Here is a 27,264-nt window from a genome sequence, read left to right as displayed (position 1 = left end):
GAATACCATCCTATCATACTACATCATAGTCATGTCAAAATCTATGTTGGCATTCAAGACAAACCATTATAAGCTCTCAGCTAAATAAGCATGGCATCAGAAACTATGATCTCAAAGTTGTCATTGCAAACATGGTTCTCTCAAAACAAAGCTAAATCTGGGTCGACAAGCTAATCGTATTTACAAAAACAAAATAGATAGAGTTCATACCAGCTTTTCAGTCTCAGTCACTTCATCATATATCATGATTGTTGCCTTTCATTTGCACGATCGAACGATGTGAACGATAATAAGAGTGATCGTGCCTTGGACTAAGCTGAATCTGCAGGCAAACACAAAGGAGAAGACAAAGTACTGTGCTCTTTTGAAAGCTAAACAGGTAAGCATGGAAGAACCACTAAGCATTGTAACCAATATCTTCTACCCTGAAACAAAGAAAAAGAAAACTATTTACACGGGAAAGCTCCCACCAAGCAAAAGAAGAAAGAAAAATCTTTTTGGGTTTTCTCAAAAGGACACAAAACAAGAAAACAAGAAAAAGAAAATAAACTAGCATGGATAATATAGTGGCAAAGTGTAAACACCGGCTAACAAAGTGAAAGCATAAGCATGAATGTAGAAGTCGGTGAGAACACGTACTCCCCCAAGCTTAGGCTTTTGGCCTAGCTTGGTCTACTCCCATGGATGGTCCTGGCGAAACCCAAAATCATAATGGGTGTTATGCGAGAGTATTGCAGCCACTGCCTGAATAGCTGCCTCACGAAGTCGAGCAGCAGTCGCCTCCCTCCCATACTCCTCTGCCTCACCTATGGTTATGTAGTATCTTTGTTTTACGTGAAAGTCAAAGAAAGCAGGAGCAGGAAGGGTAATATGTAAAACACGTTGTCGGTTAAATATCAAGCGGTATAGGAGGGATCCATGATCTCTCTCAAGGAACTGGTAGCGTGTTAGAGCGACACGATCAAGGTAGGCTGTACGGAGAGGAGGGTCTTCTGGACGGATGGATATTCCAAGAAAATTTGCTAAGCGTGTAGTATAAACTCCACCAAGGAAATCCCCCTCACTGGCATTTTTATTCAGCCTCCTTGTTATTATAGCTCCCATATTGAAGCTCATGTCACCTGTTACTAAGCTCTTAAGGATACTAAGGTCGGAAGTGCATAGGTGACGATGTGAACCCTTGCCGTTAATGCACCTACCTATGAAGAGGGCAAGGTAGTGCAAGGCAGGGAAATGGATGCTTCCTATGGTGGCTTGCGTGATATCTCTGGTTTCTCCAACAGTTATACTGGAGACAAAGTCTCTGATCGAGGACTTAGAAGGATCATTAATACTACCCCCATCGGGTATCTTGCAAATCCTATTGAAATCCTCCAAATCCACGGTATAGGATTTATCATATAGATCAAACAGTATGGATGAGTCACGGCCAACTGAAAATTTAAATCTACGCGCGAAAGAGGCAGTGAGCATAGCATACTGTTCACATTTATCTAGGAGGAATTCTTCTAACCTAGCATTGCGTACAAGTGTATCAAACTCATCATTGAAACCTGCTTCGATCATGAACTCATCAGAAGGTCATTCACATGGTTGTACCGGTGCGTCCCTTAGTTGAAAAGGTTTGGGCTCCCGAAAAGAAAGACCAGGACCCTTCTTACTTGACGAACCACCATGAAACTTCCTCCTGAACATAATTTCCTTTTGCTAAAATTTTTGAAGTTCAAGAGAAAAGTGAATGAAGACCCACCACACCTTGTAGCAACTACTCCTACTAGTGCCTAGAGACCATATCACGCGCTAAAACTACTTGGGACCAGCTAAAATCAACATTTCTAGCTCAAGAATAGGGTCACCAAGGTAGCTAGAATTCGCGAAGGATAAAGCACTAGAGCAAAAACTAATTGGACCAATGGAGGAGTCACTTACCAAGGATTAATTTCCCCAAAAACGGTTCGGAGAATGGTGCTTTGAGCAAGGAGATCGAAAATCACAGCCAAATGAGCAAGAACACGGGTTTGAGCTGCGAAACAATTTTTTCTGGAGGTGGAAGAAGAGGCTGGGAGCTGGAATGAGTGGAGGGGGTCCCTGTGGGCCCCACAAGCTTGCCCTCCGCCACAAGCGGGTGGCGGTGGCAGGGCTTGTGGCCCACTGGTCTGGCCCCCAGGCCAGCTCTCAGGCCCAGTAATTTTCAAAAATTCTAGAAAAAAATCATACTGAATTTTCAGGACCATCGGAGAACTTTTATTTTCGAGGTATTTTTCTCCGGGACGCTAAAACAGAAAACAGGAAAAACTAAATTAATTCTATCATTTTTCTTCAAAGAAACAGAAAATGAAAGCTTAAAAGAGAGGTATGTGACTCTTTGATTCATCCGTTTCATGGTCATCGAAAGAAATCCGTCAATGGGGTTGATCAAGTCCTCATGACAAAACCTTCTCGAATCTCAAGAAAGAACGGAGAATTTTCTAATAACCACTAAGTCACCTCAATGGGGATATGTATCTCCCCAACAAGCAAATCATACTTCGTCTTGACACGAGGAATAGGGCATTTAAAGCTCCCAATGAGAATCGATGAAGTCTTTCCGATAGCATTGATGCAATGTACTTGATATCGTTTCTTCGGAAAGTGCACGGTGTGCTCATTACCGTTGACATGGAAAGTGAAATTGCCTTTGTTGCAATCTATAACAGCCCCTGCAGTGTTTAAAAAGGGTCTTCCGAGGATGAGATCCATGGCATCGTCCTCAGGAATATCCAAGATAACAAAGTCTGTTAAGATAGTGGTGTTAGCAACCACAACAGGCATATCCTCGCAAATGTCGATAGGGAAAGTAGTTGATTTGTCAGCCATTTGCAGAGAAATTTCAGTGGGTGTCAACTTATCCAATTCAAGTCTACGATAGAGAGAGAGCGGCATAACACTAACACCAGCTCCAAGGTCACATAAGGCAGTTCTTACGTAGTTTCCTTTAATAGAGCAAGATATAATGGGCACTCCGGGATCACCAAGTTTCTTAGGAGTTCCACCTTTGAAAGTGTAGTTGGCAAGCATGGTGGAGATCTCAAGATCCGGTATCTTCCGTTTATTAGTCACGATATCTTTCATGTACTTGGCATACGGAGACATCTTGAGCATATCAGTTAACCGCATCTGCAGAAAGATGGGTCTTATCATCTCAACGAAGCGCTCAAAATCCTCATCATCCTTTTTCTTGGATGTCTTAGGAGGGAAGGGCATAGGTCTCTGAACCCATGGCTCCCTTTCTTTACCATGCTTCCTAGCAGTGAAGTCATTCTTATCTTGATCAATTCTCTTAGGATGACCTTCAGGATACAAAGGTTCCTGAGTCATTTTGCCTCCTCTAGTAATGACTCTGACGGAGTTGTCATTTAATTCATTGAGCAGGTCATTCTGAGATTTAAGTACTTGTTCTACCTGAGTAGTAATCATAGAGGCATGTTTACTCAGAAGCTTCAGTTCATTGACATTTCTGTCTACGCAGGCACTTAAATGGCTAAGCATACGAGTACTTTGTTCCAAATGTCTGCTAACATAATCATTGAAACTCTGTTGTTTTGCAACAAAGTTGTCAAATTCATCAAAGCATAGGCTAGCAGGTTTGTCAAAAGGAATATCACTCTCATGAAACCTACGCAGAGAATTCACTTCTACTACCCGTATCGGGTTATCGAGACCATGGATCTCTTTGATAGGTGGTAGATTTTTGACATCTTCAGATCTAATGTCTTTCTCTTGCATAGATTTCTTTGCTTCTTACATATCTTCGGGACTGAGGAATATAATACCTCTTTTCTTTGGAGTTGTCTTAGGAGGTGGTTCGGGAATAGTCCAAGCATTATCGTTGATCAAGATGTTATTCAGTAGGATCTCAGCTTGTTCTACAGTTTGTTCCCTAAAAACACAACCGGCACAACTATCTAGGTGGTCTCTAGAAGCATCGATAAGTCCGTTATAGAGGATACCAAGTATCTCGTTCTTCTTAGGAGGGTGATCAGGCAAAGCATTTTGTAGCTGGACGAGCCTCCCCCAAGCTTGTGGAAGACTCTCTTCTTGGAGTTGAGCAAAGTTGTATATTTCCTGCAAGGTAGCTTGCTTCTTATGGGCAGGGAAATATTTCTCACAGAAGTAATAGACCATATCCTGGGGATTACTCACACATCCAGGAGCAAGAGAGGTGAACCAGGCTTTAGCGTCATCCTTTAGAGAGAAAGGAAACAACTTAAGGATATAGTAGTGGCGGATCTTCTCCTCATTAGTGAAAAGGGTGGCTATATCGTGTAGTTTGGCAAGATGGGCTACGACCGTCTCAGACTCATAACCGTGAAAAGGATCAGATTCGACTAGAGAGATTATCTCAGGATCGACACAGAATTCATAATCCTTATCGGTGATAAAGATAGGTGAAGTGGCAAACTTCGGGTCATATTTCATCTTAGCTTTCAAAGATTTTTCCTTCCACTTGAGAAGTAATTTCTCAGCGTCGTAGACATCCTTACACGCAAGAAAATCCTCAGCTATCTCTCCTTCCATAACGTAACCCTCAGGTATATCAGGCAATTCATATCTAGGAGAGCTAGATCTAACAGGAGCAAAAGCAGGTTCTATCTCAATAGTAGCGGCAGTTTCAGAAGCACCACGAGCATTGGCAGTAACTCTAGCAATATGAGCATCAAGGAATACCCCTAGTGGAACATCAGGCAAAGTAGCATCTCTAGCAGTATCAAGCATAGCATCATCAGGCAAAATAGCATCTCTAGCATCATCAGGCAAAGCAGTATCAAGCATAGCATCTCTAGCAGCATCAAGCATAACATCTCTAGCAGTATCAGGCATAGCATCAGGCATAGTATCAAGCATAGTATCATCAGGCATAGTATCAAGCATAGCATCTCTAGAAGTAGCATCATAAGCATCATCAAGCACAGGCGACATATCAAGATTTCTAGCAGGAGGTGATATCGCAAACTTACTCATAACTGAAGGTGAATCAAGTGCAGAGCTAGATGGCAATTCCTTACCTCCCCTCGTAGTTGAGGGCAAGACTTTGGTCTTTGGATCCTTCAGATTCTTCATAGTGATCAGCAGATATAAATCCCAAGTAACTCAGAGAATATAGCAATATCTCCCCGGCAACGACGCCAGAAAAATACTTGATGTCAACTGTTCTTCCCCGGCAACGGCGCCAGAAAAATGCTTGATCTCAACTGTTCTTCCCCTTGCAACGGCACCAGAAGAATGCTGCTAGCACTCTCCGACAACCGAAACTAGAAGAATGTTGTTGACGGCCCACCAGCGCGTGGGATCGTAGCAGTTTTCGAGGGTAGAGTATTCGACCCAAATTTGTTGATCGCCAAATAGGAGGTGAGAGAATACTCTCGAGTATTAGCAGCTGAATTTTTCAGATTCAACCACACCTGAAAGATTAGTATCTGCAAGCAAAGTAGTAACGGCAAAGTAGCGAGTAATGGCAGTGGCAAGGAACAGCAGTAGAAAGTAGCAACGGTAGCAAGCGACAGTAGTAGCAACAGTAGCAGCAGAGCAAGACAAGTAACAACAGCAGCAACAGTAGTAACAACAGCAGAGCAAGACAAGTAACAACAGTAGCAACAGTAGTAACACTAGTAGAGCAAGACAAGTAACAGTAGTAACAGCAGCAGTAGGACAAACTCGTAGGCAATGGGTCGGTGATTTGTTTGGATGATATTCATCATGCAACAGTTATAACACGGAGAGATATGTGGCTAGCTCCCGTTCGTCAATGTGATATAGGCATGCATTCCGTGTGTCGTCGTTCGTGCTTAGGGAAAAGATCTTGCATGACATCTATTGTCCGTCCCTCCCATGGTAGCGGGGTCCAAAAGGAAACTACGGGATATTAAGGTTCTCCTTTTCATAAAGAACCGGACCAACGCATTAGCACTTGGTGAACACATGAATTTCTCAAACTATGGTCATCACCGGGAGTGGTTCCGGTTATTGTCACTCCGGGGTTGTCGGATCATAACACATAGTAGGTAACTACAACTTGGAAGATCGGATCTAAAACACACATATATTGGTGACAACATAATAATTTCAGATCTGAAATCATGGCACTCGGGCCCTAGTGACAAGCATTAAGCATGGCAAAGTAGTAGTAACATCAATCTCAGAACATAGTGGATACTAGGGATCAATCCCCATCAAAACTAACTCGATTACATGATAGATCTCATCCTACTCATCCCTGCCCAGCGAGCCTACGAATAGATTACTCACGAACGACGAAGAGCTTCATGGAATTGGAGAGGGAAGAAGGTTGATGATGACGATGGCGACGATTTCCCCTCTCCTGAGCCCAAGACGGACTCCAGATCTGCCCTCCAGATGAAGAACAGGTGGTGGCGGCGGCTCCGTATCGCAAAAGCGACAAAAACTTCTCTTTTTTATTTTTTCTAGGACAAAAGGAACTTATAGAGCTGGAGTTGGGGCGGCAGAGCCGTGTGGTCCCCACAAGCCTGCCTACCTCCACCAGGGGGTGGTGGCGGAGCCAGGGCTTGTGGCCCACTGGCCCACCCCCTCAGGTGGAACTTGGCGCAGATATTTTTCATATTTTCCAAAAATGCTCCCCGTAAATTTTCAGGACATTTGGAGCTTTGATTTCTGCACAAAAATAACACCAAGGCAATTCTGTTGAAAACAGCGTCAGTCGAGGTTAGTTCCATTCAAATCATGCAAAATAGAGTCCAAAACAAGGGCAAAAGAGTTTGGAAAAGTAGATACGATGGAGACGTATCAACGGGCATGTTATCAAATTCTGTGAGGACTCCGCTAGAATTGCTAAACCTCACGCGAAAGAAAAATACGGACCTGTAGTTGGCCTGCCCGTTGTTTCTGTCAAGATAGGAGATCACTGTTATCATGGTTTATGTGATATGGGTGCTAGTGTTAGTGTAATACCCTAGTCCCTATATGATGAAATCAAAGATGAGATTGCACCTGCTGAGTTAGAACCCACTGATGTCACTATTACGCTAGCTAATAGAGACACTATCTGCCATGTGGGAATTGTGAGAGACGTAGAAGTCCTGTGTGGTAAGACGAAGTATCCTACTGATTTCCTCGTCCTTGCTACTGCACAAGATAGCTTTTGTCCCATCATATTCTGTAGACCCTTTCTCAACACTGTCAATGCTCACATTGATTGCATTAAACAGACTGTCACTATTAGTTTCGAGGGCGTGTATCATGAATTTAACTTCTCCAAGTTTGGAAGACAAACCCATGAAAAAGAGTCTTCTGGTAGGGATGAAATAATTGTTCTTGCCTCTATTGCCGTACCTCCTATGGATCCTTTAGAGAAATATCTGCTTGAGCATGAAAATGATATGCATATGGATGAAAGAGATGAGATAGATAAAATTGTTTTAGAAAAATATCCTGTTCTCAAGAATAATCTGCATGTTGAACTGCTTGCGGATCCTCCCCCACCAAAGGGTGATCCTGTGTTCGAGCTAAAACAGTTACCAGATACTCTTAAGTATGCCTATCTTGATGAGAAGGAGATATATCCTGTTATTATTAGTGCTCACCTCTCGAATCACGAAGAGAAGAAGTTATTAAAAACTTTGAGGAAGCACCGTGCTGCTATTGGATACACTCTTGATGATCTTAAGGGTATTAGTCCCACTCTATGTCAGCACAAGATTAAAACCGATCCTGATTCTAAGCCAGTTGCTGATCATCAACGGAGATTAAATCCGAGGATGAAAGAGGTCGTGAGAAAAGAAATATTAAAGCTTCTGGAAGTAGGAATCATTTATCCTGTTGCTCATAGTGATTGGGTAAGTCCAGTACATTGCGTACCTAAGAAGGGAGGTATCACCGTCGTTCCTAATGATAAGAATGAACTAACCCCACAAAGGATTATTACTGGCTATAGGATGGTGATAGACTTTCGGAAACTGAACAAGGCAACCAGGAAAGACCATTATCCTTTGCCGTTTATCGACCATATGCTAGAAAGGCTATCTAAACACACACACTTCTGCTTTCTAGACGGTTATTCAGGTTTCTCGCAAATACCTATTGCACAATATGATCCAGAGAAAACAACTTTCACCTGCCCCTTCGGTACCTTTGCTTATAGACGTATGCCTTTTGGCCTGTGCAATGCACCTGCCACCTTTCAAAGATGTATGATGGCTATATTCTCTGACTTTTGTGAAAAGATTGTTGAGATTTTCATGGATGATTTCTCCGTTTACGGTTCTTCCTTTGACCATTGCCTCAACAACCTTGATCGAGTCTTACGGAGATGCAGAGATACCAACCTCGTCTTGAACTGGGAGAAGTGCCACTTCATGGTTAATGAAGGCATCGTCTTAGGACACAAAATCTCTGAGAAAGGCATTGAAGTTGATAAGGCTAAGGTAGATGCAATTGAGAAAATGCCTTGCCCCACAGATATCAGAGGTATACGAAGTTTCCTAGGTCATGCTGGTTTCTATAAAAGGTTCATTAAAGACTTCTCTAAGATTTCTAGGCCTCTTACCAACCTCTTGCAGAAGGATGTTCCTTTTGTTTTCGATGAGAATTGTGAGGAAGCTTTCGAAATACTTAAGAAGGCCTTGATAACCGCACCTATTGTTCAACTACCTGATTGGAACTTGCCCTTTGAAATCATGTGCGATGCTAGTGATTATGCTGTTGGTGTTGTTCTAGGACAAAGAGTTGACAAGAAGTTGAATGTCATTCACTACGCTAGTAAAACTCTAGGCAGTGCCCAAAGAAATTATGCCACTACGAAGAAGGAGTTTTTAGCAGTCGTGTTTGCATGTGAAAATTTCAGATCTTATTTAGTTGACTCCAAAGTCACTATTCACTCTGATCATGCTATTATTAAGTACCTTATGGAGAAGAAGGACGCTAAGCCTAGGCTAATCACATGGGTTCTCCTGCTATAGGAATTTGATTTGCACGTTGTTGACCGAAAGGGTGCTGATAACCCTATAGCAGATAACTTGTCTAGGCTAGAGAATGTCCTTGATGACCCACGGCCTATTGTTGACAGCTTTCCTGATGAGCAATTGAATGTCATCCGCACTTCACATAGTGCACCGTGGTATGCTGATTACGCAAACTATATCGTAGCCAAATACATACCACCCAGTTTCACCTACCAGCAAAAGAAGAAATTCTTCTTTGATTTGAGACACTACTTTTGGGATGATCCTCACCTTTATAAGGAAGGAGGAGATGGTGTTATTAGACGTTGTGTGCGTGAACATGAACAGGGATAGATCCTGCAGAAGTGTCATTCCGAAGCCTACGGAGAACACCATGCTGGAGACAGAACTGCTCATAAGGTATTGGAATCTGGGTTGTATTGGCCCACTCTCTTCAAGGATGCCCGTAAGTTTGTCTTGTCTTGTGACGAATGCCAAAGAATAGGGAATATCAGTAAGCCTCAGGAAATGCCTATGAACTATTCACTTGTCATTGAACCATTTGATGTCTGGGGCTTTGATTATATGGGACCTTTCCCGAGTTCCAATGGGTATACTCACATCTTAGTTGGTGTGGATTATGTCACTAAGTGGGTAGAAGCTATCCCCACTAGAAATGCTGATCACCACAACTCTATTAAGATGCTTAAAGAAGTCATTTTCCCAAGATTTGGAGTCCCTAGATATCTGATGACTGATGGCGGTTCACACTTCATTCATGGTGTTTTCCACAAGATGCTCGCTAAGTATGATGTCAACCATAGAATTGAATCTCCTTATCATCCTTAGTCTAGTGGTCAAATTGAGTTGAGTAATAGGGAGATCAAATTGATCTTACAAAAGACCATCAATAGATCTCGAAAGAATTGGTCTAGCAAACTTGATGATGCACTATGGGCTTATAGGACTGCTTATAAGAATCCCGTGGGCATGTCACCATATAAAATGGTTTACGGTAAGGCCTGTCATTTACCTCTTGAGCTGGAACACAAAGCTTATTGGGCAATAAAAGAGCTCAACTTCGATTTCAAACTTGCCGGTGAGAAGCGGTTGTTTGATATCAGCTCATTAGATGAATGGAGGGCCCAGACATATGAGAATGCCAAGTTGTTCAAGGAAAAGGTTAAGAGATGGCACAATAAAAGAATACAAAAATGAGAGTTCAATGTAGGTGATTATGTCCTGCTATACAATTCTCGTTTAAGATTCTTCGCAGGCAAGCTTCTCTCTAAATGGGAAGGTCCCTACATTGTCGAGGAAGCATATCGTTCCGGTGCCATCAAAATAAATAACACGGAAGCTAATTTTCCTAGAGTGGTAAATGGGCAAAGAATCAAGCATTACATCTCTCGTACTCCCATAAATGTTGAGAATAATATCATCAATATCATAACTCCAGAGGAGTACATAAGGGATGTTTATCTGCCTGTTTCAGACCCTGAAAATGAAGAGGTATGTGTTTCGGTAAGTAATTGGACTCCGAAACTTTTCCAATAGGAAAATTTCTCCGTTTTGGAATTTTTGGAAAATTAGAAAAATAAAAAGCAGTCCGGAGAGCGCACGAGGCGGCCACAAGCTTGGTTGCCGCGGCCTCCCCCCTCGCCGCGGCAACAGGGCTTGTGGGCACCTCGTGTGCCTCCCGGACTCGTTTTCTTGCGAAGCACTCCTTCTGGTCCAGAAAAAATCATTATATATACGCCCGAGGGTTTTGATCTCCGTATCGCGCAGTTTTCCTCTGTTTTCATTTCGAGCCTGTTGTCTGCCGCAGATTTAGAGCAAAGATGTCTCAGGAATATGTTGGGGAGAATAATCTCCCTCAAGTTCATGAAGAAGTAGATGCTGATCTGAAAAGAGTAGAAGTCATGGAAGCCAGGGACAAAGCTAAGGAGAAAACCCAAGCTAGGGAGGAAGTTCAACCTATGTTCAACATTGAAGACGTTGAAGGAGTAGATTTTCTCCAACCCTTCCTCCACGTGCTGTCTCCATCCTTGATTGAACTCTTGAGGTTTTGTGAAACAACTCATGCTCGCAATATTTCCCTTTCTCGTGAAGTTGTTTTGCTGGAAAACCATGTCGCAGATCTCAAAGATATAAATCAAAGATTGATAGCTCTCTTGGAATCAAAGATGGAGGATCAAACTCATGTTGCAACTTCACCACCATCACCACCAAAGGAAGACAACTAAGCATTGGTATGGGCAACTCCCTTGGCTTATGCCAAGCTTGGGGGAGTTGCCCTGGTATCGTATCACCTTTATATGTTTTGCTTTTACCTTTGTTTTAGTTCTTTCCTTTTTAGTTTTTATTTCTTCTCTTAGTGGAATAAGTCTTTAGTGTTTAGTTTGAGTCTTTTGCCTTGTGTCTCCCCCGATGTATTCGAGCTTGCGAGCTATATAATAAAGAGTATCTTAGTCAAGGGCTTTGTTTTGTGCCGTGATCAAAAGTATGAAAAGAACGATAGCATGAAAGATCATGAAATGATCTTATGGAAAGTGATAGCTTCACATATAACAAGTATGATGATTGAAACTTGTTGAGAGTAGACCAACATAGACCTCAGTCATTGTTGCAATTAATAAGAAGTAATAAGGAAAGATAGGTTCACATATAAATATATCATCTTAGACACCTTCTATAATTGTGAGCACTCACCAAACTGTTACATGCTTAGAAGTAGATGTTGGACAAGGAAGACAACATAATGAATCGTGTTTGCTTGGTTCCAAACAATGTTATATGATTAGAGATCCCTTAGCATGTGACGATTGCTTCCACCTCATATTAGCCAAAACTCCCGCACCAAGTAGAGATAGTACTTGTGCATCCATAAACCTTCAACCCAGTTTTGCCTTGAGTGTCCACCATACCTACATATGGATTGAATAAGATCCCTCAAGTAAGTTGTCATCGGTGCAAGCAATAAAAACTGCTCTCTAATATGTATGATCTATTAGTGTGTGGAAAATAAGCTTTGTACGAACCTATGATGAGGAAGACATAAAAGTGACAGACTGCATAATAAAGTTCTTTATCACAGGAGGCAATATAAAGTGACATTCCTCCGCACTAAGAGGACACACATCCAAACCTCAAAAGTGCATGACAACCTTTGCTTCCCTCTGCGAAGGGCCTATCTTTTACCTTTACTTTTTGCCCTTGTAAGAGTCATGGTGATCTTCACCAATTCCTTTTTTATCCTTTTTCTTGGTGAACGTCATATGCTTGGGAAAGATCTATATTCATATATCAACTTGGAGATGAGTACTTATGCTTTATTATTGTTGACTTTACCCTTGAGGTAAATGGTTGGGAGGAAAAATTATAAGTCCCTATCTTTCTCTGTGTCCAACTGAAACTTTGATACCATCAGTACCACGTGAGTTGTAACAATTGTGGAAAACAAAAGAGATGATTGAGTATGTGGATTTGCTTTACAAGCTCTTATTTGACTCTTTCTGATGTTATGATAAATTGCAATTGCTTCAATGACTATGGACTGTTGTTGGCTACTTCTCGGTAAGGTTTTTGTTTCATACTTTGCTTTGTGAAGGAATTGTTACTTTCCCATAAGAATCTCTATGATGTATTGCTGTTCTATGTGTGATCACGATGCCCTCATGTCCGTATTATGTTTTATCAACACCTTCATCCCTAAAATGTGGACATGTTTTGGGTCTTGGTTTTCGCTTGAGGACAAGCGAGGCCTAAGCTTGGGGGAGTTGATACGTCCATTTTGCATCATGCTTTCATGTTGATATTTATCGCTTTATGGACTGTTATTATACTTTGTGGAACCATACTTATGCCTTTTCTCTCTTATTTTGCAAGGTTTATTTGAAGAGGGGGAATACTGGCAACTGGAATTCTGGACTGGAAAAGGAGCAAGTCTGAGTCCTCTATTCTACGCAACTCCAAATGCCCTGAAAATCAACGTGGAATTTTTTGGGAATATATAAAGAATACTAGGCGAAAGAAGTGTCGGAGGGGAGCTGCCAGGGGCCCACAAGCCTGGTTGTCGCGGCCTACCCCCTGGCCACGGCAACAGGGCTTGTGGGCACCCTGGTGGCCCACTAGCCCCCCTCTTTTACTATATGAAGGGTTTCGTCCGAGAAAAAATCAAGGTGGAGCTTTTTCATGGATTCGCCGTCGCCACGAGGCGGAACTTGAGAAGAACCAATCCAGGGCTCCGGCAGGACGATCCTGCCGGGGAAACTTCCCTCCCGGAGGGGGAAATCATCACCATCGTCATCACCAACACTCCTCTCGTTGGAGGGGAGTCATCTCCATCAACATCTCCATCAGCACCATCTCCTCTCCAAACCCTAGTTCATCTCTTGTAACCAATCTCCGTCTCGTGACTCCGATTGGTACTTGTAAGGTTTCTAGTAGTGTTGATTACTCTTTGTAGTTGATGCTAGTTGGATTACTTGGTGGAAGAGTTTATGTTCAGATCATTGATGCTACTCATTACACCTCTGATCATGATTATGATTATGCTTTGTGAGTAGTTACTTTTGTTCCCGAGGACATGGGATAAGTCATGCTAATAATAGTCATGTGAATTTGGTATTCGTTCGGTATTTTGCTATGTTGTATGTTGTTTTTTCCTCTAGTGGTGTTATGTGAACGTCGGCTACATAACACTTCACCATATTTGGGCCTAGAGGAAGGCATTGGGGAGTAGTAAGTAGATGATGGGTTGCTAGAGTGACAGAAGCTTAAACCCGAGTCTATGTGTTGCTTCGTAAGGGGCTGATTTGGATCCACTAGTTTAATGCTATGGTTAGACGTTGTCTTAATTCTTCTTTCCTAGTTGCGGATGCTTGCGAGAGGGGTTAATCATAAGTGGGATGCTTGTCCAAGTAAGGGTAGTACCCAAGCGTCGGTCCACCCACATATCAAACTATCAAAGTAACGAACGCGAATCATATGAACATGATGAAACTAGCATGACAGAAATTCCCGTGTACCCTTGGGAGCGTTTTTCCTCTTATAAGACTTTGCTCAGGCTTGTCCCTTGCTACAATGGGATTGGGCCACCTTGCTGCACCGTTGCTACTACTTGTTACTTGTTACTTTTCGCTTGCTACATTTCACCTCACTACACCATCACTTGTTACCGCTACTTTCAGTGCTTGCAGTTATTACCTTGCTGAAAACCGTTTATCAGAGCCTTCTTCTCCTCGTTGGGTTCGGAACTCTTACTTATCGAAAGGACTACGATCGATCGCCTATACTTGTGGGTCATCAGTAGGTTTTATCCATCGCGGGATCCCGACCTCAACACAAAGGATGACAATCAATAGATAAATTATGCTCCGACTTCCTAACATAGCGGTTCACCATACGTGCATGCTACGAGAATCACTAACTCCAACAGAAGTATGTGTCGATTCACAACACCCTACTAACATAACTCTCAATATTACCGAATCCACGTCTCAAAACTAATTGAGAGGAATCGAAACTTCTCTTTCTACTCAATGCACATGAAGATGGGGTTTTTTGCATCCTCTTTGGGTACCTAGAACATTTGGGACTACTTTCATAGCATAAGCCAACTACCAAATCACGCACCGTCATGCTCTAAAGATATAAGTGAAGCACAAGAGCAAAATTATCTAGCTCAAAAGATATAAGTGATCCACTATGAGCACTCTAGCAAAATCACGATGAGTGCATGTCTTTCTCTCTCAAAAAGGTGTGCAGCAAGGATGATTGTGACCAAACAAAAAAGAAAAGACTCCTATGATACAAGACGCTCCAAGCAAAACACATATCATGTGGTGAATAAAAATATAGCTCCAAGTAATGTTACCGATGGATTGAAGACGAAAGAGGGGATGCCTTCCCGGGGCATCCCCAAGCTTAGGCTTTTTGGTGTCCTTGTTTGGCTTGGGGTGCCTTGGGCATACCCAAGCTTGAGCTTTTCCACTCCTTATCTCTTTGTCCATGAGAACATCACCCAAAAGTTGAAAACTTCACAACACAAAACTTAAACAGAAACTTGTGATAACATTAGAACAAGAAAAAAACTACCACTTCTTTTGGTACTGTAACAAACTTGAATTCCATCTATATTGATGATGGGCTACTGTATTCTCACTTTTCCATGGCTAGTACCCCCCCCCCCCCCCCCGATACTAACCATAGTTTCATCAAAACAAGCAACCAACTCAACAAAAACAGAATCTGTCAAAAACAAACCAGTTTGTAGAAATCTGTATACTTCGTATACTTCTGGTACCTCAAAAAATCTGAAACATTACGAAGGCCTGGGGAAAAAGCATATCAATCAGCAGAAAAAAGAATAAACTCAAAATTTCTTTCTGGATAAAAATGAAAAATCATCTCGTGAGCAAAAAGTTTCTGTCTTTTTCCAACAGGATCAAACAACCATTACCAAGACTAGTCATAAAGGCTTTGCTTGGCTCAAACACAAAAAAACACAATCACAACATAATTATGAAAGTGTGGACGCAACAAAACAGAAAGAAAAACATAAATTCATTGGGTTGCCTCCCAACAAGCTTTATTGTTTAACGCCCTTAGCTAGGCATAGAAGCGATAGAATCACGTATCGTCGTCTTAGGTGCTCAAACCATAAGTGGCGTGATCACCTATCATCTTAAGGTTTTCATCTTTCTTGCTGGATGATTCACCACTACTTTTAGGAACAAAGGCAGACTTCGTGATTTTATTGTGGGCAAAATTTGGAGTATTCTGCACAGCGGCAAAAGCGGAACCCAAGTTGGTTATAACATCCTCTAGTTTGCCAATCCTAGCGGAATCATGACCTAGCTTTTCGCTAACTGTGGGTTCCTTCTCCTTTAAATTTTTCAAAACCAATTCCCACCTTGGATCCGTACTGAGTGATTTGATTGGGGATATTTTTATCCAAATTCTCAATGATTTCAATTGTAGCAACTTTATTTTCAATGACATCCAGTCTACCCATCACATGTTCCAGAGTTAAGTTAGTTCCATTAACCATGAGTGGGGGTGAGCCTACCAAATTTATCACAGCTCCGTAAGAATCAACGGTATGGCTACCCAAGAAATTTCCACCTACGATGGTGTCAAGAATATACCTATTCCAAGGAGAAACACCCATATAAAAACTGCGAAGCAAGACGGTAGTCGATTTCTTATGACTAGATCTACTCCGAGCGTTGCAAATCCTATACCAAGCGTCCTTTAGGTTTTCTTCCTCAATTTGTTCGAAATTGAGGACTTCGCTCTCGGGAGTATCGTTTGAAATGGTGGATCTAGCCATTAGGATAGACTATCCCACACAGAAGAACAGAAAGCAAGCGAGAGAAAAGGGCGAACGAAAAGGCGAACGAAAAAGGTAAATTGGTGAAGTGGGGGAGAGGAAAACGAGAGGCAACTAGCAAACAAAGTAAATGCAAGAGATGAGTTTGCGACACCTACTTGGATGAGTTCTTGACTTGATCTTCCTCCCCGGCAACGGCGCCAGAAATTGTTCTGCTATCCCACGACAACAGCGCCAGAAATTGACACGTTGACAGAGGATGGGCTTGCGTTGGGTTTTCCCTTGAAGAGGAAAGGGTGATGCAGCACAGGAGCAGTAAGTATTTCCCACAGTTTGATAACCAACGTATCGATCCAGAAGGAGGGTCTCGTCAAGTCGAGAGTACCTGCGCAAACACAAACAAGCTTGCACCCAACGCTTCAAAGGGGTTGTCAATCACTTCAAGATTGTTTGCAAAGTGAGATTTGAAGGCGGAAAGTGCAACGAAGTAAAAAGTGTAAGGCTGAAAATATGGTGTGGAGTAGACCCTGGGGGCCATAGTGTTCACTAGAGGCTTCTCTCAAAATAGCAAGTATCACGGTGGGTGAACAAATTACTGTCGAGCAATTGATAGAACCGCGCAAAGTCATGACGATATCTAAGGCAATGATCATACATATAGGCATCACGTCCGAGACAAGTAGACCGATACTTTTTGCATCTACTACTATTACTCCACACATCGACCGCTATCCAGCATGCATCTAGTTTATTGAGTTCATGACGAATAGAGTAACGGTTTAAGCAAGATGACATGATGTAGAGGGATAATCTCAAACCAATGATGAAAACCCCATCTTTTCACCCTTGATGGCAACAACACGATGCGTGCCTCGCTACCCCTTCTATCACTGGGTGAGGTCACCGCATGGTATGAACCCAAAACCAAGCACTTCTCCCATTGCAAGAATCATAGATCTAGTTGGCCAAACAAAACCCACAGCGCGAAGAGAATTACAAGGAAATGAAATCATGCATAAGAGAGATCGGAAGAAACTCAAATAAGATTCATAGATAATCTGATCATAAATCCACAATTCATCGGATCTCGACAAACACACCGCAAAAGAAGATTACATCGGATAGATCTCCATGAAGATCATGGAGAACTTTGTATTGAAGATCCAAGAGAGAGAACAAGCCATCTAGTTACTAACTATGGACCCGTAGGTCTATGGTGAACTACTCACGCATCATCGGAGAGGTCATGGTGTTGATGAAGAAGCCCTCCGTGTTCGAATCCCCCCTCCGGCAGGGCACCAGAACGTGCCCCAGATGGGATCTTGCGGAGACAGAAGCTTGCAGCGGCGGAAAAGTACTTTCGATGATCTCCTGTTTTTTTCTGGAATTTATGGGAATATATAGGCGAAAGATCTAGGGCAAAGGGCGTCCAGGGGCCCACAAGCCTGGATGGCGCGGCCTCCTCCCCTGGCCGCGGGGTGGGGGCTTGTGGGGCCCCTGAGGCTCCCCTGCCTTGGCTCCCAAGCTCCCCGATCTTCTTCCGTTCCAGAAAAAATATTTTCGGGGATTTTCTTCCATTTGGACTCCGTTTCAAAATCTCCTTTGAAAGGGGTCAAAAACATGGAAAAAAACAGGAACTGGCACTTGGCACTGAGTTAATAAGTTAGTCCCAAAAAATATATAAAAGGGATGCAAAACATCCAAAGTTTGACAAGATAATAGCATGAAACCATCAAAAATTATAGATACGTTGGAGACGTATCAAGGAGCTGCAGCTCGCAACTGGGGGTTCCTGGCGAGCTCTGGCAAGGTCCGGACGAAGGCGGAGCTGGGGCAAGCGGCGGTCCGGGAAGGCGCAGGATCCGACGCGGTGCGGCCATGGGCGCGCGCCGGAGGAGATCGGGAGGCTGCGGGAGCTGCTCAGGGCTTTAAGGTCGCCCGGACATGTCCGGTTTGACCGCGGATGTGTTCGGTTGGTGGGGTTTTTTGGGCGATGTGAGCTACAGATCTGAGATCTGGGGGCTAAAAATGGCTAGGGAGGCTAGGGCTACGGGATTTGGAGGGATTGGGCTAGCATGTGGGATTTTCTAGGGGGTGGCTGCAAAAAATGGCTAGGGGAAACCCTAGTGGAGTGAGAGAACTCCACCATGGGGTGGTTCTTATATAGGGATTGGTCTATGGTGGGATGGACCTCGTCCGTCCGATCGCGATCCGATGACCTCGAACGGTGGAAGTGGCTAGGTGGGTCTAACGGGCTGTGTAGTTGGACTATGTAGGGATGAGAGGGAAATGGTGGGACCTGTGACAGAGTTTTTAAAACACTGAACGTCCGACAATTAAACCGGCTATAGTGCTGCTATATTATAAACGGTATGGGTATCAAACGAGCTCCGATTGCGACGAAAATTGGTAGGCAGTTTACCCATATAAAAATAAGACCACACGCCGAGTTACAACCCAATCTGGGAATATTTTCCGAACACTTTTAAAAGCAAATATCTTAACGATGTCGTGAGCGTGTGCATGTGTTGTCGGCCTCAAAATGGTCAACGACGAAAACGGAGAGAACCGACAACTAATAACAGATGCATGTTTTTTAAAACAGGCAACAAAGGAGTGCCGATGCAATGCAGATGCTGCAAATGATGCGATGATGAGTGCAACAGACAATCTAATCGCACGACGACAATAGAATAAAAGGGGAATCTTCTGGAGCGTCGGTCTCGGGCTGTCACAACTCTCGTACACTATAAGAGGATCTCGACCCGAGATCCAAGAATGAAAGTGGAAAAGGAAGAGAAAGAGCAAGAGGTAAAATTTAATTGCTTCTTTTACAAGCGAGTGAAACCAACGATCCTTGAAGGTTGCAAAGAGATGAAGAATGATATGAGAAACAAGCAAGAATTCACATAAAATTTGGGCAGCACTTCGGTAGGAAAAGGAGACAAAATTAGATAAAATAGGAAGATCTTGAGAATATTCACAACAAACTAACAAAATTGAACAAGCAAGGAGAGAACTGGATCTTGATAGAACAAGATGATTGATTGAAGAGAGCAACATCACCACAACTCCGAAACAAGAGAATAGAAACTAGACCATGGAAATAAAGAATGAAGAAGAAAAATGAAACTTCTACAACAATTGAATTTGAGAAGCGGCCTTGCAAGAAGAATTGTAGTGGACTTATGAAAACCATCCCAAAATAATGAGGTGAAAACCAGCCACTAACAGAAACAAGGATTGATTGGATGCAACAAGAGAGGCAAAACTTTTTACACCAAGAGGATATGTTGAGAACTTGGATCAACGATAATCACCATGATAGCCACAATCCATAGGAGAAATCTTTAGGTGAAATATAAACCAAGACATCTTAATGAAGAAATCATGAGTTGAAAAAAATATCTCATGATCATATAATTTGGTGGGTTTACATATTTAATTCTTGAAACAAATTCTCTTCGAGACTCGTACACTAACAAGAACAATATAACCCCACCTCAATGATAAAGGAAAATAAAAGATGGAGCAGTTGGGAAAATAAAAGTTGAGAAGCAACGAATTAGCATACCACATATTCTTCTTGAAATGATCGAGGAGAGATATAGAGCACAAACTAGAAGAAATCTTGAAGGAGACACCGACAAGAGTTTGAATGAATGGGGATAACAAGAATGAATGGAGATACATGAGAATGAAGAGATCATGAGCCACCTGGGAGAAAACTTGAACAAAGCACTGGAAAGAGTTGAGAGACGAACAAAGAGAAAACAATTGAGAAGAATTTGAGGATGAAAGGTGAAATCTAAGAACAAAGAAATCTTCTGAAATGATGGCCTTCGGAGGGTCAAGAAATGAAAACAACTCGGAAATGCACCGTACAAACATGGAAGGAATTTATCATGATCGAGAACAATTGAAGATCATAACACAAAGCTGAAATGATGAATCTTCAAAAGATTGAACAAGATTTGAGAGAAAACTCCTTCGGTCTTCCAAGCATAATATGATTTGGAGAACACCACCAAGAATAACTGAGACAGTCCGGAATAAGAATATGGAAAATTGAGCAAATGAAAATAATTAATTTTGAAGCAATCCTGGAGGAGGAATATTACTGACGAAATTCATACTCACGTCACACTTGAAAAGAATAGAGATCTACGGAAAAGATTAGAATAGTCGGGTAAGATCCTGGGAAAAACCTGTGGGTTATGGGCCCACTAAAGGAAAACACTGTTGAAACACTTGATTAGGACAAGAGATATTGCACCGGTATAACTGAAAACTTGATGATGTTGGGAACCTTGAAATAATTGAAAGGGTTGAAAACAAGGAACTTCTCAGATATATTCAACACTCCGGCTAGAATAGAGATGGATGAAAAAACAAGAAAGTCTTGAATAAGAATTTCCAACACAGGAATCATAGAACAAAAGAAAAGGATATGATGAACACGGAGACTTGAATTGACTTCACTTGAGAAGAAAAACAAGAATTAATAAATGACGAACTAGAAACTCCTGAGAATCTATACAAGGAATCACTGGATACGACACGGAAGAGAAGATAGCGAAAGCAACAATGAAATGAAATGCACTTGGATGATAATTGAATCACTGAAGAACAAGGGGCGGGAGGGCGGGGAAAACAAAGTCAACTTGGGACAGATGAGACGAGCTCCGAAAAAAGAAATGAGAGATTGATCTTGCAAAATTGGAGAGGATGGAATTCACTTGAAGAGAAGCAAAATGATTGAAAAAGAATTGATATGATGACTCCGATTGAAAATAATTGAAAATAAAACTTCATTGAGCAAAATAATTTGCATTCCCATAACAATATGAGAACACCTCTTCGAAAAGATATGAAATCACCATTTGACATCGAAGCAACACGAATTACCATATTCCAACAAAACAAAGGATGAGGCTTACAAAACAAGCCAAAACAAATTCAAGAGAGAGATTCCGTCTGATATTTTCGTGGATAGGATCGCATGGGCTCGATCCTACAGTAGCCATCATGTACAAGGCAGTGCACACGACATACGAAGCGTCCCCGAGTCGTACCAAGCTACAAGGACACTTTAAGACACAACGAGCACCGCTGTAAGAGGACCGTGAACAAACGAATCCACTAGATGTCGAACCCCAACCTCACATCATGCATCTGTTGGAAGATTTTCCTATAAGTAACTACTTGAATTCCCACCTAAGAACTCCCGAAATTTCTCGTTATGCAATCGGGTCCACGGATACAAGGAGTAAAATCCATCACTCAACTCCTAGCAATAACACTACCCGTCCAGTGTATCACATCCGTCAACACATAATCATAGATCTCAGAAATTCATCTATCTCAATTCCTCGTAATCACAACGATACTAAGTATGGCGATACATTCATCCCTATCTGCACCAGTACTGGGGAAGCCAGACTCCTCTCGCCACTACTAGTATTGAAGCCATTTCGAGCATCCTTTGTTTGAGATACTAAGAAATCTGAATGATAACGATGTGCTCAAGAATCTCTTGGAGCTCAAATTCCCAGAAGAAATATAGTCAGACTGGAGGCACCAAGAAAGAACTACGTCACATCGACATCATATAGATTCCAAAAATATCCGCGTGATCCTAAAAAAATATTTGAGTGAGAAGAGGAGTAGAATTAAAATTATTACGTCAAGATTCCTCACCAGAGCATAGAAGAGGAGAAAAGATAATCTCCGATATATAACTAGACTCAAAGTAGTTTTTCACTAGACTCGACTCGGCCAAGTTTGATCAATCAAGGGGGCTTCTAGGTCGGTATTGCTCTGATACCAACTTGTAATGCCTAAGATGCGTTCCTATCCTTATTTTGGCGTGAGGGCCTCGACAAGGATAGAAACGCATCTCGTCGTTTCGCAAGAATGGATATCGTTACAAGTACATGTACTGAAAAGATGAGTATAAGGAGTTGGCTTACACTCGCGACAAGCTACATCAGAGTCACATCAGTACAATACATACAATCATCATGAAGAAAAGCAGGGTCTGACTACGGACGAAAACAAACGATAAAAGAAAGACGTCCATCCTTGCTATCCAGGTTGACGGCCTGGAAATCATCCTAGATCGATGAAGAAGAAGAAGAAGAAACTCCAATGAACAATCAACGAGCTCGCGTCAAGTAATCATTTACATGTACCTGCAACTGGTGTTGTAGTAATCTGTGAGCCACAAGGGACTCAGCAATCTCATTTCCAAAGGTATCAAGACTATCAAAGCTTAATGGGTGAGGTATGGTTAAGTGGTGAGGCTGCAACAAGCGACTAAACATTTATTTGGTGGCTAACTTACGAGTACAAGAATAAAAGAGGGGGATGATCTACGCATAGCGGACGTGAACTACTCGTGATCAACTGAATGATCTTGAACACCTACTTACGTCACACATAACCCTACTGTGTCCTCGATCGGAGAATCAGCTCTCGAAAGAGATAGTCACGTTATGCACTCAGTTGGCATATTTTAATTAAGCTTACTTCAAGTTATCTAGAACCGGATGTTAAACAAAGTTTCCACGTTGCCACATAAACGTGGGCCTGGCTTTCCAAAATATTTAACCCTGCAAGGGTGCTCCAACTAGTCCATCACAAACTACCACACGGTGCGACGGAATGACCTCGATCAGGTAAACCCGTGATCTCCTCGGGTTCCTATTGGAAAACCTCAACCTCGAGATAACCCAAAGCATCCTCGGAATCCCTCGCAGCAGGCACTTGAGAAAGGTAAAATAAGTCCAGCAAGGCCGCCCAATGTGCCGATATCCCGATAGGAGCCGCGTATCTCGTTCTAAAGACAGGGCGGATGAGCGATGGTTACCACGCTAAACGCGGAGTTGCCCCGGGTAGCGTTAATAAGCTGCTCTGTTTTGGACCAGCAACATCAGCACTCGCCCTCCCTGTATTATGTTGAATTACTCCTCAGGTTCATAACACCCTATGTTTTTCAGTATTAACAAAATTGTTATGTGCTAGCAGTCCCCGGCAACGGCGCCAAAAAAATGTTGCTGACGTGCAACTATTCCTGACTTGATGCCTCCACGGCAACGGAGCCAAAAGAGAGCTGCTTCTAGTTGCTCAACAATTTAGCAATTGTCTTGCAACAGCCCACCAGCGTGTGGGATCGCGGCAGTTTTCGAGGGTAGAGTATTCAACCCAAATTTTTTGGTTCGCGCGACGGGAAGTGAAAGAATATTCTTAGGTATTAGCAGCTGAATGTGTCAGATTCAACCACACCTGAAATATTAGTATCCACAAGCAAAGTATCAACAGCAAAGTAGTATGATAGCAACGGTGCCAGAAATGATCTGTTGACAAGGCACACTATTCCTAACGGTTGTATCAATGGCGCTAGTAAGTTGCCCGTGGACGGGAAATATTCTTTCCCGTCAATGGTGCCAGAAAAAGTATTGTAGTAGGTAGCAACAGTGTAACGAGTAACAACAGTGGCAAGGAACAGCAGTAGTGACAGCAGTAGCAAGTAGCAACAGTAGCAAGTAACATCAGTAACAAGTAGCAGCAGCAGAGCAAAACAAGTAACAGCAGCAGTGGGACAAACTCGTAAGCAATGGATCGGTGATTCGTTTGGATGACATTCATCATGCAACAGTTATAACACGGAGAGATATGTGGCTAGCTACCGTTCGTCGATGTGATGTAGGCATGCATTCTGTGTGTAGTCATACGTGCTTAGGGCAAAGAACTTGCATGACATCTATTGTCCATCCCTCCCATGGCAGCGGGGTCCAAATGGATACTACGGGATATTAAGGTTCTCCTTTTAATAAAGAACCAGACCAACGCATTAGCACTTGGTGAACACATGAACTCCTCAAACTATGGTCATCACCGGGAGTGGTTCCGGTTATTGTCACTCCGGGATTGCTGGATCATAACACATAGTAGGTAACTACAACTTGCAAGATCGGATCTAATACACACATATATTGGTGACAACATAGTAATTTCAAATCTAAAATCATGGCACTCGGGCCCTAGTAACAAGCATTAAGCATGGCAAAGTACTAGCAACATCAATCTCAGAACATAATGGATACTAGGGATCATTCCTCGTCAAAACTAACTCGATTACATGATAGATCTCATCCTACTCATCAGCGCCCAGCGAGCCTACGAATAGATTACTCACGAACGATGAAGAGCTTCATGGAATTGGAGAGGGAAGAAGGTTGATGATGATGATGGCGACGATCTCCTTGATCCGGAGCCCAAAACGGACTCCAGATCTGCCCTCCAGAGGAAGAACAGGATGTGGCGGCACCTCTGGATCAAAAACGCGACGAAATCTTCTCTCTTGATTTTTTCCGAGACGAAAGCGAATAAATAGCGCTGGAGTTGGGGGCGGCAGAGCCACGTGGGCCCCACAAGCTTGATTGCCGTGGCCAGGGTGGCCGCGGCGTCAAGGCTTGTGGCCCACTTGGCACATCCCCTCTGGTGCATCTTTGCGCAGGTATTTTTCATATTTTCCAGAAATATTCTCCGTAAATTTTCAGGACGTTCCGAGAACTTTCATTTCTGCACAAAAACAACACCATGGCAATTCTGCTGAAAACAGCGTCACTCCGGGTTAGTTCCATTCAAATCATGCAAATTAGAGTCCAAAACAAGGGCAAAAGAGTTTGGAAAAGTAGATACGATGGAGACGTATCATTATGTTGGGAAAATATAGTACCAATGTTGGGCCTTGCCAGACGAGCTTTATCCCAAAACGAGAATCTAGGTGGTCCCCATAACAACGCCAATCATGTGAGGAGCGCTCATTTATGGAACATAACATCGGTAGACGAAACTAAGGCGGCAAAGGTGGAACAAAACACTAGGCTAGAAAGGCCGAGCCTTCCACCTTTTACCAAATATATAGGTGCATTAAATTAAATATCATTAACAGGGTGATATAACAAGGAACCCATGTTTTCACATAGAAGCAACTGCACCTGCAACTAGCAACACTATCCGATGGTTAAGCAAGCGATAACATAGCCAATCAGTGGTTTCCTAGGTTGTATACAGGTTGAAGATTTTCATGGCAATGTTGGGAGGCTGATATTTAACAGGTGGTAGGCAGCGAGACATAACGATAGAAACCAAACAACTAGCATGGCAATGATAATATTGATATCTGGGGAAATGATCATCTTGCCTGAGATCCCGCTTGGAAGAAGAACGACTCCATTAAGCAGACGAACCGACGTAGTCGAACGGGTCCTCACATTCCGACACGCTTACGGAACTCTATAGAGACGAAGCAAACCAGAAACAAGCATCAACACACGATAAACCACAACACATGCACGACATGATGCACAACACATATGATGCATGATCGGTTTAAATTATGCATGGCATCGCATCGCTACTCACATCACGCAACACTACACATTAAGTGAATTGCATATTGACGAAACTCCACATTTAATTATTTAGTTCACTCCTATTAATTAACAAAACAATATTACAATGTTGTTAACATGGCACAAGGTGAAGCACAAGTAATCTACATATCTAGGCATTTTAAATGAGGCCGGAAACGACATATAGCATCTCCGAAATGACCCTCGCGTCAAATTCTAAATCTGTCCAGATTTGTCCTAATCACCTTTTATGCTTGTTAAACAGCAAAATAAATTGGTTCACGTGAAACTACACGTCGTTCTGGTCCATTTGCATATATGGCTCATCTCCAACGGAGCTATGGTTAAATAACTACGACCTAAACCGTTTTTAACACGTCGACATGCAAACCGATGCAAACAGCAGAGCTAACAGCCTTAAACATGCATTAGAGTTGGAAATTATTAATCTAAGAAAAATTCTACACAAGTTACATATCTAACTTGTCGCAATCCGAAGCACAAATTAAAATCTACGGGTGTTTGAAAATATGCTCTTTTTCTAAAATTAAATAAATCGCAAAACTAAAAAAACACTAACTGGCCGAAATTGGCAATGGGCTGAAATAGGGGCATGGCGACAGATAGGTAAAACGCGCTCGGGCGGGGCATAGCAGGGCGGCTCACCTTGGGCCATCGGGCCGGTCGGTGGAAAGGAGGAAAGCCGGCATGCGATTGGGTCGACTCGGGCGGCTGGGCCTCGGGCCGGCATGCTAGCCGGCGGGAGGAGCTCCTCGGCCGCGAGAGGCTTCTTGGCCTAGTCAACACAGCAGGTTCGAGCGCTCCTGCTCGTCCTCCTCTGCCCTACAGAACCAGGGCGAGGTAGGCATGGCAGCGCGAGGCCGATGGCAGCAGGCCGCGGGAGGGACCTGGCAGGGCTCGCCGGTGGGGGGTGGCCGGATCCGCTCGCGGCAAATGGCAGTGACACCCAAGGCGGTGGACGGCTGCAGAAGGGGCTCGCGCCATGGGAGGAGCTGCGGCTCGCTGCTGGGGGTTCCTAGCGAGGTCTAGTGGTGTCCAGCCGGAGGCGGAGCTAGGGCAAGCGGCAGCTCCGGGAAGGCGCGGGATCCGGTGCGACGCGGACATGGGCGCCTCGGGCGCGCCCGGGAGGAGATTGGGAGGCTGCGGGAGCTGCGGGAGCTGCGGGAGCTGCTTGGGGCTCTCAGGTCGCTCGGACATGTCCGGTTTGACCGCAGACGTGTCTGGTTGGTTGGGTTTTTGGGCGATCTGGGCCCCAGATCTGAGATCTGAGGGCTGAAAATGGCTGGGGAGGCTAGGGTTGTGGGATTTGGAGGGATTGGGCTAACAGGTGGGATTTTCTAGGGGGGTGGCCATAAAAATGGCTAGGGAAAACCCTAGTGGAGTGAGAGAGCTCCACCATGGGTTGGTTCTTATATAAGGTTTGGTCTATGGTGGGATGGACCTCGTCCGTCCGATCGCGATCCGATGACCACGAACAGAGGAAGTAGCTAGATGGGTCTAATGGGCTGTGTAGTTGGGCTATGTAGGGATG

This window comes from Hordeum vulgare, chromosome 2H, assembly GCF_904849725.1.
Source record: "Hordeum vulgare subsp. vulgare chromosome 2H, MorexV3_pseudomolecules_assembly, whole genome shotgun sequence".
Lineage (NCBI taxonomy): Eukaryota > Viridiplantae > Streptophyta > Magnoliopsida > Poales > Poaceae > Hordeum > Hordeum vulgare.
The sequence above is the reverse complement of the archived record's forward strand: the minus strand, read 5'-3'. Positions refer to the sequence as shown.